The following is a 12,493-nucleotide window of genomic DNA, read 5'->3' on the forward strand; positions in this document are numbered from 1 at the left end:
AATTTGGTAAAAAATAACCAGGAGAGAAGTTTCCTTCCATTTTTCTCTTTTGCTTTAATTGAAAAAAAAGAAGATAAATTATAGAGGAATAGTCCCAAGGGCATATTCATTTCGTCAAGGATCTCTCTTTTCATTGCAGAGATTCACTTCACCTTTAGGCCTTTTGTGAGCGCACCAGAAATGAAACAGCTTCTTCAGAAATTATCTTGGCATGCAGAGGTTAATGAATTGATTTCTTTAAAGATTCAGATTTTTACATTAAAAAAACTCTAAATAATCTGGTTGAATATTGTAATAGGTTGAATTGTGTCCCCCAGAAAGATATGTTAAGTCCTAACCCCTAATATCTCAGAACGTGAGGGTATTTGGAAATAGGGTCATTGCAGATGTAATTAGTTAAGATAAAGTCATGACTGGTGTCCTTATAAGAAGATGGTCTTGGGACTTCCCTGGTGGTGCAGTGGTTAAGAATCCGCCTGCCAATGCAGGGGACATGGGTTCGATCCTTGGTCCAGGAAGATCCCACATGCCACAGGGCAACTAAGTCCGTGCACCACAACTACTGAGCCTGCGCTCTAGAGCCCGCGAGCCACAACTACTGAGCCCATGGGCCACAACTACTGAAACCTCCATGCCTAGAGCCCGTGCTCCGCCACTGCAATGACAAGCCCGCGCATCGCAACGAAGACCCAACGCAGCCAAAAAATAAATTAAAAAAAGATGGTCTTGTGAAAGCGGTGGCAAGTAGTGAGAACACCATGTGACAATGAAGACATTGGAGTTATGTGGCTGCAAGCCAAGGAACACCAAAGATTGGTAGCAAACCACCAGAAGCTAGGGAGAGGCGAGGAGGGATTCCCCTACAGGTTTCAGGGGGAACGGGGCCCTGCCTGACACCTTAATTTCAGACTTCTGACCTCCAGAACCGTGTACAATAAATTTCGGTTGTTCGAAGCCACCTAGTTTGTGGTACGATGCTATGACAGTGCTAGAAAACTAATACATAATATTTTTATATAATAATAGTACTATTTTACAATGATAGAAAAGAAAGAATACTGTAAATAAAACCCCTACCTCTATCAATTTCAAAAGACCTTGAGCTCTTTGCCACATCTACTGTGAGAATGAAGACCATCCTAAGCAATTGGACTGTTGATATCCCAGAAAATGTCAACATCACTCTGAAGGGATGCACAGTTATTGTGAAGGGTCCCAGAGGAACCCTGGGGAGGAACTTTAATTACATCAATGTAGACCCAGTCTCCTTGGAAAGAAAAAGAGAGGCTCTGGGTTGATAAATGGTGTCTTAGTCAGTTCAGGCTGCTCTAACAGAATCCCATAAATTGAGTGGCTTATAAACAACAGAAATTTATTTCCCACAGTTCTGGAGGCTGGAAAGTCCAAGATCAAGGTCCTGGCAGATTCAGTTTCTGGTGAGGACCTACTTCTGGTTCATAGATATAAAGTCACTAATTCCCTTCATGAGGACTCCACCTCTCAAAGGCCCCACCTCCAAATACTACCACACTGAGAATTAGGTTTCAACATATGAATTTGAGAGGAACACAAATATTTAGTCTATAGCAGTGTGGAAATAGAAAGGAACTGGCTACATTTCAAACTATCCGTAGTTCATATACAGAACATGATCAAGAGCAAGATACTGGGCTTCCATCACAAGATGAGGTATGTATATTCTCACTTACTCATCAATGTTGTTATTCAGTAAAATGGGTCTCTTACTGAAATAGAATTTGTTGGGTGAAAAATACATTCATAGGATTTGGATGAGGCCAAGGCATTGCTTGTTCAGTATTTCAGGCCCAGAAAGATGAGTTAAATCTTGAAGGAAATGACGACTTCATATCAAATGTAGCTGCTTTGATTCACTCACAACAGTTAAAAGCAAGGATAACAGAAACATTTTGGATGGTACATGTTTCTGAAAAAGGAACAGTTTAGCAGGCTGATAAGATCTAAGAGTTGTCCAGCTATGGAAACCACAGGATGCTGGATGATTCCTAAGACCTATTTGTGAAACTTTAAAGATGCGATAAGAGCCCTCTATTGATTTGGGGCTTTTTTCAGAGAGAGAGAGAGAGAGAGAGAGAGAGAGAGAGAGAAGAGAGTGCTCGCTAGGTCACTTGGTAGTATTATGATCTACGATCCACGATCCTTAAAAAAAAAAATCTAGCGATTTCATGTTATAATGTAGAAGACTATAATTATGACAGAGCTCAAAATTCCCCCAAGGGCATGATGGGAAACAGGTGGTGTCCTGCACAACTGCTGTTTCCTTACGCTGGACCCAGCTCCTTAAACCCAGAGGTTCTCAAACTCTTGTGTGAGAACCCTCTTAGTGATCTCTGCATTTCCTCCCTTCCTTCCCTTTCCTCCTACTTCCTCTTGCTCCGTTAAAAAACAAAAAACAAAAACCAAAAAACTCTATAAAACTACCAAACTAAATTTATGAAAATACTGCTACCCTTTAGATGGGACACCAGTGATAGAACTGATTTTTTTTTTTTTTTTTTTTTTTTGCGTTACGCGGGCCTCTCAGTGTTGCGGCCTCTCCCGTTGCGGAGCACAGGCTCCGGACGCGCAGGCTCAGCGGCCATGGCTCACGGGCCCAGCCGCTCCGCGGCATGTGGGATCTTCCCGGACTGGGGCACGAACCCATGTCCCCTGCATCGGCAGGCAGACTCTCAACCACTGCGCCACCAGGGAAGCCCCTGATTTATTTTTAATGTGATATTTCTGTTATTTTTTTGGCAAACCATAAAATAACCCAAACACGCAAGAATTCAGTTTGCTGGCCACTTCGAAGACATTCCCAACTTCCACCCATCCCTGGGGGGCATCTTGAGAATTGCTGTGATAATTACCTGGTGCAGTGGTTTTAAACTGTGGTTGCACATGAAAATCGCCTGGGAAGCTTTAAAAGCCTTCTCACTCCAGATCAATTAAGTGAGACACTCTAGGAATGGGGCCTAGGCATAAGGAATTTGTAAAAGACCCTCAGGTAATTCTAACATGCAGCCAGGGTTGAGTAAAAGTGGTTTAATGTCATGTCTCTTTACTGTTGGAGTCGGAACTCTGATAAAGAGAGGCAGAGGTGAGCACCCATCTCTGCCACTTACTGCCCTCTGCCTTTTATCTGGTTGGAGTTATATAAAGCCTAAGTGGAACTAAGATTAAGCCTGGTAATTGCCATGGCAATGCCCTAGATTTTCCTATCAAATCCAATCTTATTTTGGATGGGGGACACAGAAGTGACTCTAGTGAAGTTAAAATATTTCTGTCCCTATTTAGAATATTCAGCATTAAATTCAAGAGTTTTCCCATACAATTTCAAACACTAAAACTTTTAAAAAGTTTGATTCTCACCTGAATCAAAAAAATTTATCATTAATTGTAAAGTGTGCTTGATCACAGAGAGTTATCTAGGCAATCAGCATCATATATAGCCTTTAATGCCTCCTGTCTGCTGAATGTGAGTTCTGCATATTGATCACAAATTTGCCAATTTCTCTGCTTATTCTTCCTCACTCCCTTCTTTGATTGAATATAAAATAAGCAGGATTTGAAAATCATAGAGCTAGGAGGGACATGTGGAAACCATTTTATCTAGTCTTCTGACTTTACAATTGGATGGCTAATCCACTAAGAGAGTCAGGCTACTGATTTCGGACGCAGGCAGCAGAAAGTGGCAGCTTGCAGCAAGCAATAGTAGGAAGCAAGATCTTAGCTCCAGGAATGGGAGTCCTAAACACTGGACCACAGGGGCCAGCAGGTAAGGCCTGGGTCCCTAGTTCTTACCTTCTTTGTCAAGAAAGAATTCAGGCAAGGAGGTAGAAGGTAAAGAGAAAAGTAAAAAGTTTATTGGAAAAACAAAGTACACGCGGAAAGACGCACCGGCGAACGGAGAGAGAGAGCTGCGCCTGTGGGAAATTTAAGTCCTTTATAAGGGGGCAGTCTCCTGGGTCTTTTTCTTCTTTTTGGCCAATCATATTGTTTTGACCCTATGGTTAATTTGCTTCTGGACCCTCCCCTGGGTGCGTACGCACCCCTAAGTTAAGATGGATCCCACCGCAAAGGCCTCTGGGAGGAGACAGCAGGACTTACTATGGTCTGGCATCTCCTGCCATTTTGACCCTGTGAAGGCTTTTGCGCATGCGTAGTGTCTCCCTTGCCCCAAGGATGTGAAGTGTGTGACCTCTTGATCCTTTAATAGGGTTTAGTCCCACCGTGTCCCTGCCATAAAATGCAATGTCCGGTTATTTACCCTATTGCTGCTGCTGATTTTTATATCGAGGTGCAGATCTTGAAATATAGACAGGAGTCCGGTCATAAATATGTAGTCCTGGAGTCCATTTGTCTCTTGCTTCAGGAAATGTAAACAGGGGCTGGTAATGAATGTCCGGCCTGGAACTCATCTTCTTCTATCCCCAGGAGGTGTGAACAGGAGGCCAGTTGTAAATGTCTAGCCTGGAGCCCATCTATCTCTTGCCTCACTACCAAGGTCTTTTGTTAAATTAATGAATGCTGTAGCCTGGAGGATGGCCACATCCTTCTAACTGGCTCCCTCATTCCTGCCCACCCCCCACCCCCGCCTTTTCTCCACACTGCAGTCAGAGTAATCATTCTAAATACAAATCCAATCAAGTCACTCGGTGCTTGCTTAACGTTCTTCAAGGACTCTGCATTTGCCTCAGGTGCAAATTCAAACTCCTCAGCCTCACTTAAAATCATCTGTAAACTGATCTGACCCTGTTTCCCTCTGCAGAGTCATCTCCTAGAGCTCACTCTAAATTGCAGTCAGACCAGGGTTCTCAGTGATCTAAATGCGCTTCTCCAAACGTGCCCTATATGCCACGACACATTTGCACATGCTGTTCTTTCCCTCCACGATGCTCTCTCTCCCTCTAGGTAAGGAGACCCTTTCTCTATTCTCCCAAGTGTATGATTCATATCAGGTTGTAGCAAGCAGGGGAGACATCAGAAATTGCAGCACAAGGTGTAGAAAATACGAGAGGACTTACTGAGATGAGGGTAGAAGTTTAGATGGACAGTATTTACATCCTGAAATAAAAGACCTTATTAACTGTTTTTGTATGAAGAGCTTCAAAGTTACATGTAAGACTAAGGTCAAATGGGTTGAGAATGGAACTCTCTGGGGTGGCAGCGGTAGTGATGATATTTCAATGGCCATAATGGGAGAGAGAATGCATTCTTTTATCTATCTATCTATCTATCATCTATCTCTCTATTGTCTATCATTCTCTCTCTAATCTATCCATCTCTAGCTTTAGTTGGAGCTCAGGTGCAAAGGTTTAAATTAACCACACTTCTTAGTTTATGCCATATCATTACCATTGGTCCACACAAAGCTTCTGTTTAATGTAGTTTGGTTTTTTGTTTTAACTTTTTAAAACTTTTATGCAGATTCCTTACTCCTGTTTCCTTCTTCCCACATAGGAAACTATTCTGATGTCTTTAATATGGATCCTTTTATTTGTATGCATTCACTGGGGTCCATATATTTAAAATTCACTTTTAGTGGTACTATGTTCTATAGCTCATTCTATATCTTTTTTCACTGTTTTTAATATTATACATGTTGCCATGTGTTTTTCAAGTCTGTGGCATTCTAAGTGCTACAGTCACCATATTTGACCTATTTGTCTTCCCTTCCCTCATTCCAGGTAGTGAGCACCCAGATAGCCTCCAATAAACAGTATTGAAATGTATATTCTCTTGTAAGTCCCCTTACGGATGTGTGTGAGACTGTCTTTGTGGTAGGTACTCAGGAACAGGTTCTAGAAATGTGCACACATTAGCTGACAAATGGCACTTGAGCTTTGCCAGGTTGTGCCGTGGAGTGTGCACCCATCCACATACCCACCAGTAGGGCGTGATATCCCTCCCTCCCCAACACTTGATGTTACCCAGCTCTCCAGCATCTGCCCACATTACTGGAGCAAAGTGATGCCTCATTTTGTTTTTTGTCTTTTAAATGAACTTTATTTTTTAGAGCAGTTTTAAGTTCACAGCAAAGTTGAATGGAAAATAGGGTGTATACTTGCCCCCACCCAGCTTCCTCCACTATCAACATCCTGCACGAGAGTGGTACATAAGTTTTTTTTGCTTCTAATTAATTAATTTATTTGTTTTTGGCTGCGTTGGGTCTTTGTTGCTGTGTGCGGGCTTTCTTTAGTTGCGGTGAGCGGGGGCTACTTTTCGTTGTGGTGCGCAGGCTTCTCATTCTCATTTTTCTCGTGTTGCAGAGCACGGGCTCTAGGCGTGCAGGCTTCAGTAGTTGTGGCACTCAGGCTCAGTAGTTGTGGCTCGTGGGCTCTAGAGCGCTGGCTCGTAAGTTGTGGCGCACGGGCTTAGTTGCTCCGCGGCATGTGGGATCTTCCCGGACCAGGGCTCGAACCCGTGTCCCCTGCACTGGCAGGCAGATTCTTAACCACTGCACCACCAGGGAAGCCCCCTGTATATGTTTTAATTGATGAGCCTACACTGACATATAATCGCCCCAAGTCCAGAGTTTACACTAGGATTCACTCTTGGTGTTGCACAATCTATAGATTTTGACAAAAGTATAAGGACATGTGTCCACCTTTATAGTATCATACAGAATAGGTTCACTGCCCTAAAAATCCTCTGTGCTCCCCTGATTGATCCCTCTCTCCTTCCTAACTTCTAGTAATCACTGATGTTCCCTGTCTCTGTAGTTTTGCCTTCTCCAGAATGTTATATAGTTGGAATCACATAGGATATAGCCTTTTCTGATTGGCTTCTTTAACTTAGTAATATCATTTAAGATTTCTCCATATCATTCCATAACTTAATTACTTCTTTTTAGTGCTGAGTAATAGTTCATTGTCTGGATGTACCACATTTTACTTATCCATTAACCTACTGAAGGATGTCTTAATTACCTCCAAGTTATGACAATTGTGTCTAATTGTTTTGTGAATCCCTTAACTGCTTATTGTGGATATACATAATTTTACTACTTGTGTCTTTTAACCTTCCCACTCGTTTTGTATGTGGTTGATTTACTACCTTCACTGTATGCTTGCCTTTACCAATGAGCTTTTTCCTTTTGTAATTTTCATGTTTTTAGTTGTGGCCTTTTCTTTTTTACTTAGAGAAATCCCTTTAACATTTCTCGTAGAGCTGGTTTGGTGGTGCTGAACTCTTTCAGGTTTTTTTTGTTTTTTCTTTTTTTGCGGTACGCAGGCCTCTCACTGCTGTGGCCTCTCTCGTTGCGGAGCACAGGCTCTGGACGCGCAGGCTCAGTGGCCATGGCTCACGGGCCCAGCCACTCCGTGGCATGTGGGATCTTCCCAGACCGGGGCACGAACCCGTGTCCCCTGCATCGGCAGGCGGACTCTCAACCACTGCGCCACCAGGGAAGCCCTTTCAGCTTTTACTTGATGGCAATTATGAATAAAGCTACTACAAATATCCGTGTGCAGGTTTTTGTGTAAATTTCCAACTCATTTGTGTAAATAATAATAAGTGCCATTGTTGGATTGTAGGTAAGAGTATGTTTAGCTTTGTAAGAAACCACAATACTGTCTTCCAAAATAGCTGTAGCATTCTGCATTCCCACCAGTAATAAGAATTCCTGCTGCTCCACATCCGCACCAGCATTTGGTATTGTCAGTGTTCTGGATTTCTACCATCCTAATAGGTGTCTTAATTTGGATTTCCCTAATGACATATGATGTTGGGCATCTTTTCATATGCTTATTTGCCATCTGTGTATCTTCTTTGGTGAGGTGTCTCTTTAGGTCATTTGTCCAATTTTTAATCGGGTTTTTACTTTTTATATTGTTGAGTTTTAGGAGTTTTCTGTGTATTTTGGATAACAGTCCTTTATTAGATGTATCTTTTGCACATAAAAACATTCTCTCAGTCTGTGGCTTGTCTTCTTATTCTCTTGACTTCTGCAAAGCGGAAGTTTTTAATTTTAATGAAATCCAGCTTATCAATTATTTCTTTCATGGATCATGCCTTTGGTGTTATATGTAAAAAGTTATCATGAAACCCAAGGACATTTAGATTTTCTTCTTTGTTATGTTCTAAGAGTTTTATGGTTTTGTATTTTATATATTGGTCTATGAACCATTTTGAGTTAATTTTTGTAAAGGGTATAAGTTCTGTGTCTAGGTTCATTTATTTGTATATGGGTATCTAGTTGTTCTAGCAGCATTTGTTGAATATTATACAATAATTGTATAATGTGATAAATATTGCTACATCTGAAATCATATTATGATATACAAATGTGTCAAAGCAATGCACTGTATACCTTACTAATGTTACATGTCAAATTTATTCAATTAAAAAAAGACTACCTTTTCTTCTTTGTCAAAGATCAGTTGACTACATTTATGTACGTCTATTCCTGGAGTCTATTTTGTTTCATTGATCTATATGTCTGTTCCTTTGCCAGTACTGCACTGTCTTGATTATTGTAGATTTATAGTAAATTTGGATGTTAGGTGGTATTCTGACTTGGTTCTTGTTCAATATAGTGTTGGCTATTCTGGATCTTTTATCTCTTCATTTAAATGTTGGATTAGTTTGTCAGCATCCACAAAATAACTTCCTGGGATTTTTATTGAAATTTCATTGAATTGATGGATTAAGTTGTGAAGAATTGACATCGGTTTGGTTTAATTTGCATTTCTCTGATACCAATTAGTTAGGCTACCTCTTTATATACTCCTTAGCATTTTGGTTTCCTTTCCTGTAAATTACTTGGTCATATCTTTTGTCTATATATATAAAGTTTTTGAAGTTCCTATCTTTTTCTAGTTGCTTTGCAAGATTTCTGTGTATGCTCTGGATATTGGTCCCTGGTTAGTTTTATACTTTGTAAATATCTTCTCCCGATCTTCTATCCATTAACTCTATCATTTTGTTCATTGACTAGAGATTCTTAATTTTGCTTTAATCAGATTCATACATTTTTCTCATTATGGTTTGTGTCTTTGGGATTTTGTTTAAAAAGTCTTTCTTCACTGCTAGGTTATGTAGATATTCTCCTATATTTCCTCCTGTTAATTTCATAGTTTTGTCTTTCACCTTTGGTTCTTTAATGTACTTGTGATCACTTTTGGTCCAAGAATTACTTTATTTTTCTACATGTAGTGAATCAATTTTCCAAATTTTGACTCCAAATAATTATTTCCCAGTTAATTTGTGGTGCTACCTGAATTGGAAATCACGTCAAACTCTGGATCTTACTCTGAATAGTACTGGGTCTGATTCTGAGCATTCTGTGCTGTTGCTTTGGCCTATTTGTTATTTCAGTGCAAACCACACTTTTCTTTTTTAATAATGGCTTCATTGTACAGCTGATAGCCTGGTTTGGCAGATTTCTGTCAAGTCTTCTTTTTCATTGTTTAGCTGTTTGTGGATGTTTGTTCATCTCTACAATTTATCTTTAACATCTTTATTGGAGTATAATTGCTTTACAATGGTGTGTTAGTTTCTGCTGTATACAAAGTGAATCAGCTATACATACACATGTATCCCCATATCTCCTCCCTCTTGCGTCTCCCTCCCACCCTCCCAATCCTACCCCTCTAGGTGGACACAAAGCACTGAGCTGATCTCCCTGTGCTATGCGGCTGCTTCCCACTAGCTATCTATTTTACATTTGGTAGTGTATATATGTCCATGCCACTCTCTCACTTCGCCCCAGCTTACCTTTCCCCCTCCCCATGTCCTCAAGTCCATTCTCTACGTCTGTGTCTTTATTCCTGTCCTGTCCCTAGGTTCATCATAACCATTTTTTTTATAGATTCCATATATACATGTTAGCATATGGTATTAGTTTTTCTGTTTCTGACTTACTTCAATCTGTATGACAGACTCTAGGTCCATCCACCTCACTACAAATAACTCAGTTTCGTTCCTTTTATGGCTGAATAATATTCCATTGTATATATGTGCCATATCTTCTTTATCCATTCATCTGTCGATGGACATGTTTCCATGTCCTGGCTATTGTAAATAGTGCTGCAGTGAACATTGTGGTGCATTGCTCTTTTTGAATTATGGTTTTCTCAGGGTATATGCCCAGTAGTGGGATTGCTGGGTCATATGGTAGTTCTATTTTTTGTTTTTTAAGGAACTCCATACTGTTCTGCATAGTGGCTGTATCAATTTACGTTACCACCAACAATGCAAGAGGGTTCCCTTTTCTCCACACCCTCCCAGCATTTATTGTTTGTAGATTTGTTTGATGATGGACATTCTGACGGGTGTGAGGTGATACCTCATTGCGGTTTTGATCTGCATTTCTCTAATGATTAGTGATATTGAGCATCTTTTCATGTGTTTGTTGGCAATCTGTATGTCTTCTTTGGAGAAATGTCTATTTAGGTCTTCCACCCATTTATTTGATTGGGTTGTTTGTTTTTTTATTATTGAGCTGCTTGTATATTTTGGAGATTAATCCTTAGTCAGTTTCTTCGTTTGCAAATATTTTCTCCCATTCTGGGGGTTGTCTTTTCATTTTGTTATGGTTTCCTTTGTACACAAAACTTTTAAGTTTCGTTAGGTCCCATTTGTTTATTTTTGTTTTTATTTCCGTTTCCCTAGGAGGTGAGTCAAAAAGGATCTTGCTCTAATTTATGTCATAGAGTGTTCTGCCTATGTTTTCCTCTAAGAGTTTTATAGTGTCTGGCCTTACATTTAGGTCTTTAATCCATTTTGAGTTTATTTTTGTATATGGTGTTAGGAAGTGTTCTAATTTCATTCTTTAACATGTAGCTGTACAGTTTTCCCAGCAACATTTATTGAAGAGGCTGTCTTTTCTCGATTGTATATTCTTGCCTCCTTTATCAAAGATAAGGTGACCATATGTGCATGGGCTTATCTCTGGGCTTTCTAACCTGTTCCATTGATCTATATTTCTGTTTCTGTGCCAGTACCATACTATCTTGATTACTGTAGCTTTGTAGTATAGTCTGAAGTCCGGAAGCCTGATTCCTCCAGCTCTGTTTTTCTTTCTCAAGATTGCTTTGGCTGTTCAGGGTCTTTTGTATTTCCATACAAATTGTAAAATTCTTTGTTCTAGTTCTGTGAAAAATGCCATTGGTAGTTTGATAGGGATTGCACTGAATCTGTAGATTGCTTTGGGTAGTATAGTCATTTTCTCGATGTTGATTCTTCCAATCCAAGAACATGGTATATCTCTCCATCTGTTTATATCATCTTTAATTTCTTTCATCAGTGTCTTATAATTTTCTGCATACAGGTCTTTTGTCTCCTTAGGTAGGTTTATTCCTAGGTATTTTTTTCTTTTTGTTGCATTGGTAAATGGGAGTGTTTCCTTAATTTCTCTTTCAGGTATTTGGTCATTAGTGTATAGGAATGCAAGAGATTCCTGTGCATTAATTTTGTATCCTGCAACTTTACCAAATTCATTGATTAGCTCTGTAGTCTTCTGGTAGCATCTTTAGGATTCTCTATGTATAGTATCATGTCATCTGCAAACAGTGACAGCTTTACTTCTTCTTTTCAAATCTGTATTCCTTTTATTTCTTTTTCTTCTCTGATTGCTGTGGCTAGGACTTCCAAAACTATGTTGAATAATAGTGGTGAGAGTGGACATCCTTGTCTTCTTCCTGATCTTAGTGGAAATGATTTCAGTTTTTCACCACTGAGAATGATATTTGCTGTGGGTTTGTCATATATGGCCTTTATTATGTTGAGGAAGTTTCCCTCTGTGTCTACTTTCTGTAGAGTTTTTATCATAAATGCATGTTGAATTTTGTCAAAAGCTTTTTCTGCATGTATTGAGATGATCATATGGTTTTTATCCTTCAGTTTGTTAATATGGTGTATCACATTGATTGATTTACGTATATTGAAGCATCCTCGCATTCTTGGGATAAACCCCACTTGATCATGGTGTGTAATCCCTTTAATGTGCTGTTGGATTCTGTTTGCTAGTATTTTGTTGAGGATTTTTGCATCTATGTTTATCAGTGATATTGGCCTATAATTTTCTTTTTTTGTGACATCTTTGTCTGGGTTTGGTATCAGGGTGATGGTGGCCTCGTAAAATGGCTTTGGGAGTGTTCCTCCCTCTGCTATATTTTGGAAGAGTTTGAGAAGGAAAGGTGTTAGCTCTTCTCTAAATGTTTGATAGAATTCACCTGTGAAGCCACCTGGTCCTGGGTTTTTGTTTGTTGGAAAATTTTAAATCACAGTCTCAATTTCAGTGCTTGTGATTGTTCTGTTCATATTTTCTATTTCTTCGGGTTCAGTCTTGGAAGGTTGTACTTTTCTAAGAATTTGTCCATTTCTTCCAGGTTGTCCATTTATTGGCATATAGTTGCTTGTAGTAATCTCTCATGATCCTTTGTATTTCTGCAGTGTCAGTTATTAGTTCTCCTTCTTCATTTCTAATTCTGTTGATTTGAGTCTTCTCCCTTTTTTCCTTGATGAGTCT

The 12,493-nt window shown here is 39.7% G+C and overlaps 1 protein-coding gene and 1 pseudogene across 2 annotated transcripts in view; both read left to right on the forward strand.

Moving 5' to 3' along the window:
• Window positions 1-12,493, forward strand: part of MEGF10 (multiple EGF like domains 10) — a gene marked incomplete at its 5' end in the record, with an annotated part of 363,778 nt that overhangs the window by 80,240 nt on the left and 271,045 nt on the right. The gene's annotated exons all lie outside the window — the stretch shown is intronic.
• On the forward strand, window positions 1,128-1,965 carry LOC307184872 (large ribosomal subunit protein uL6-like; annotated as a pseudogene). Its single transcript has 2 exons — window positions 1,128-1,322; window positions 1,602-1,965. The product of its transcript is annotated as a large ribosomal subunit protein uL6-like (transcript).

The sequence above is a fragment of the Stenella coeruleoalba genome (genome assembly GCF_951394435.1).
Source record: "Stenella coeruleoalba genome assembly, chromosome: 3".
NCBI classification, from domain to species: Eukaryota; Metazoa; Chordata; class Mammalia; order Artiodactyla; family Delphinidae; genus Stenella; species Stenella coeruleoalba.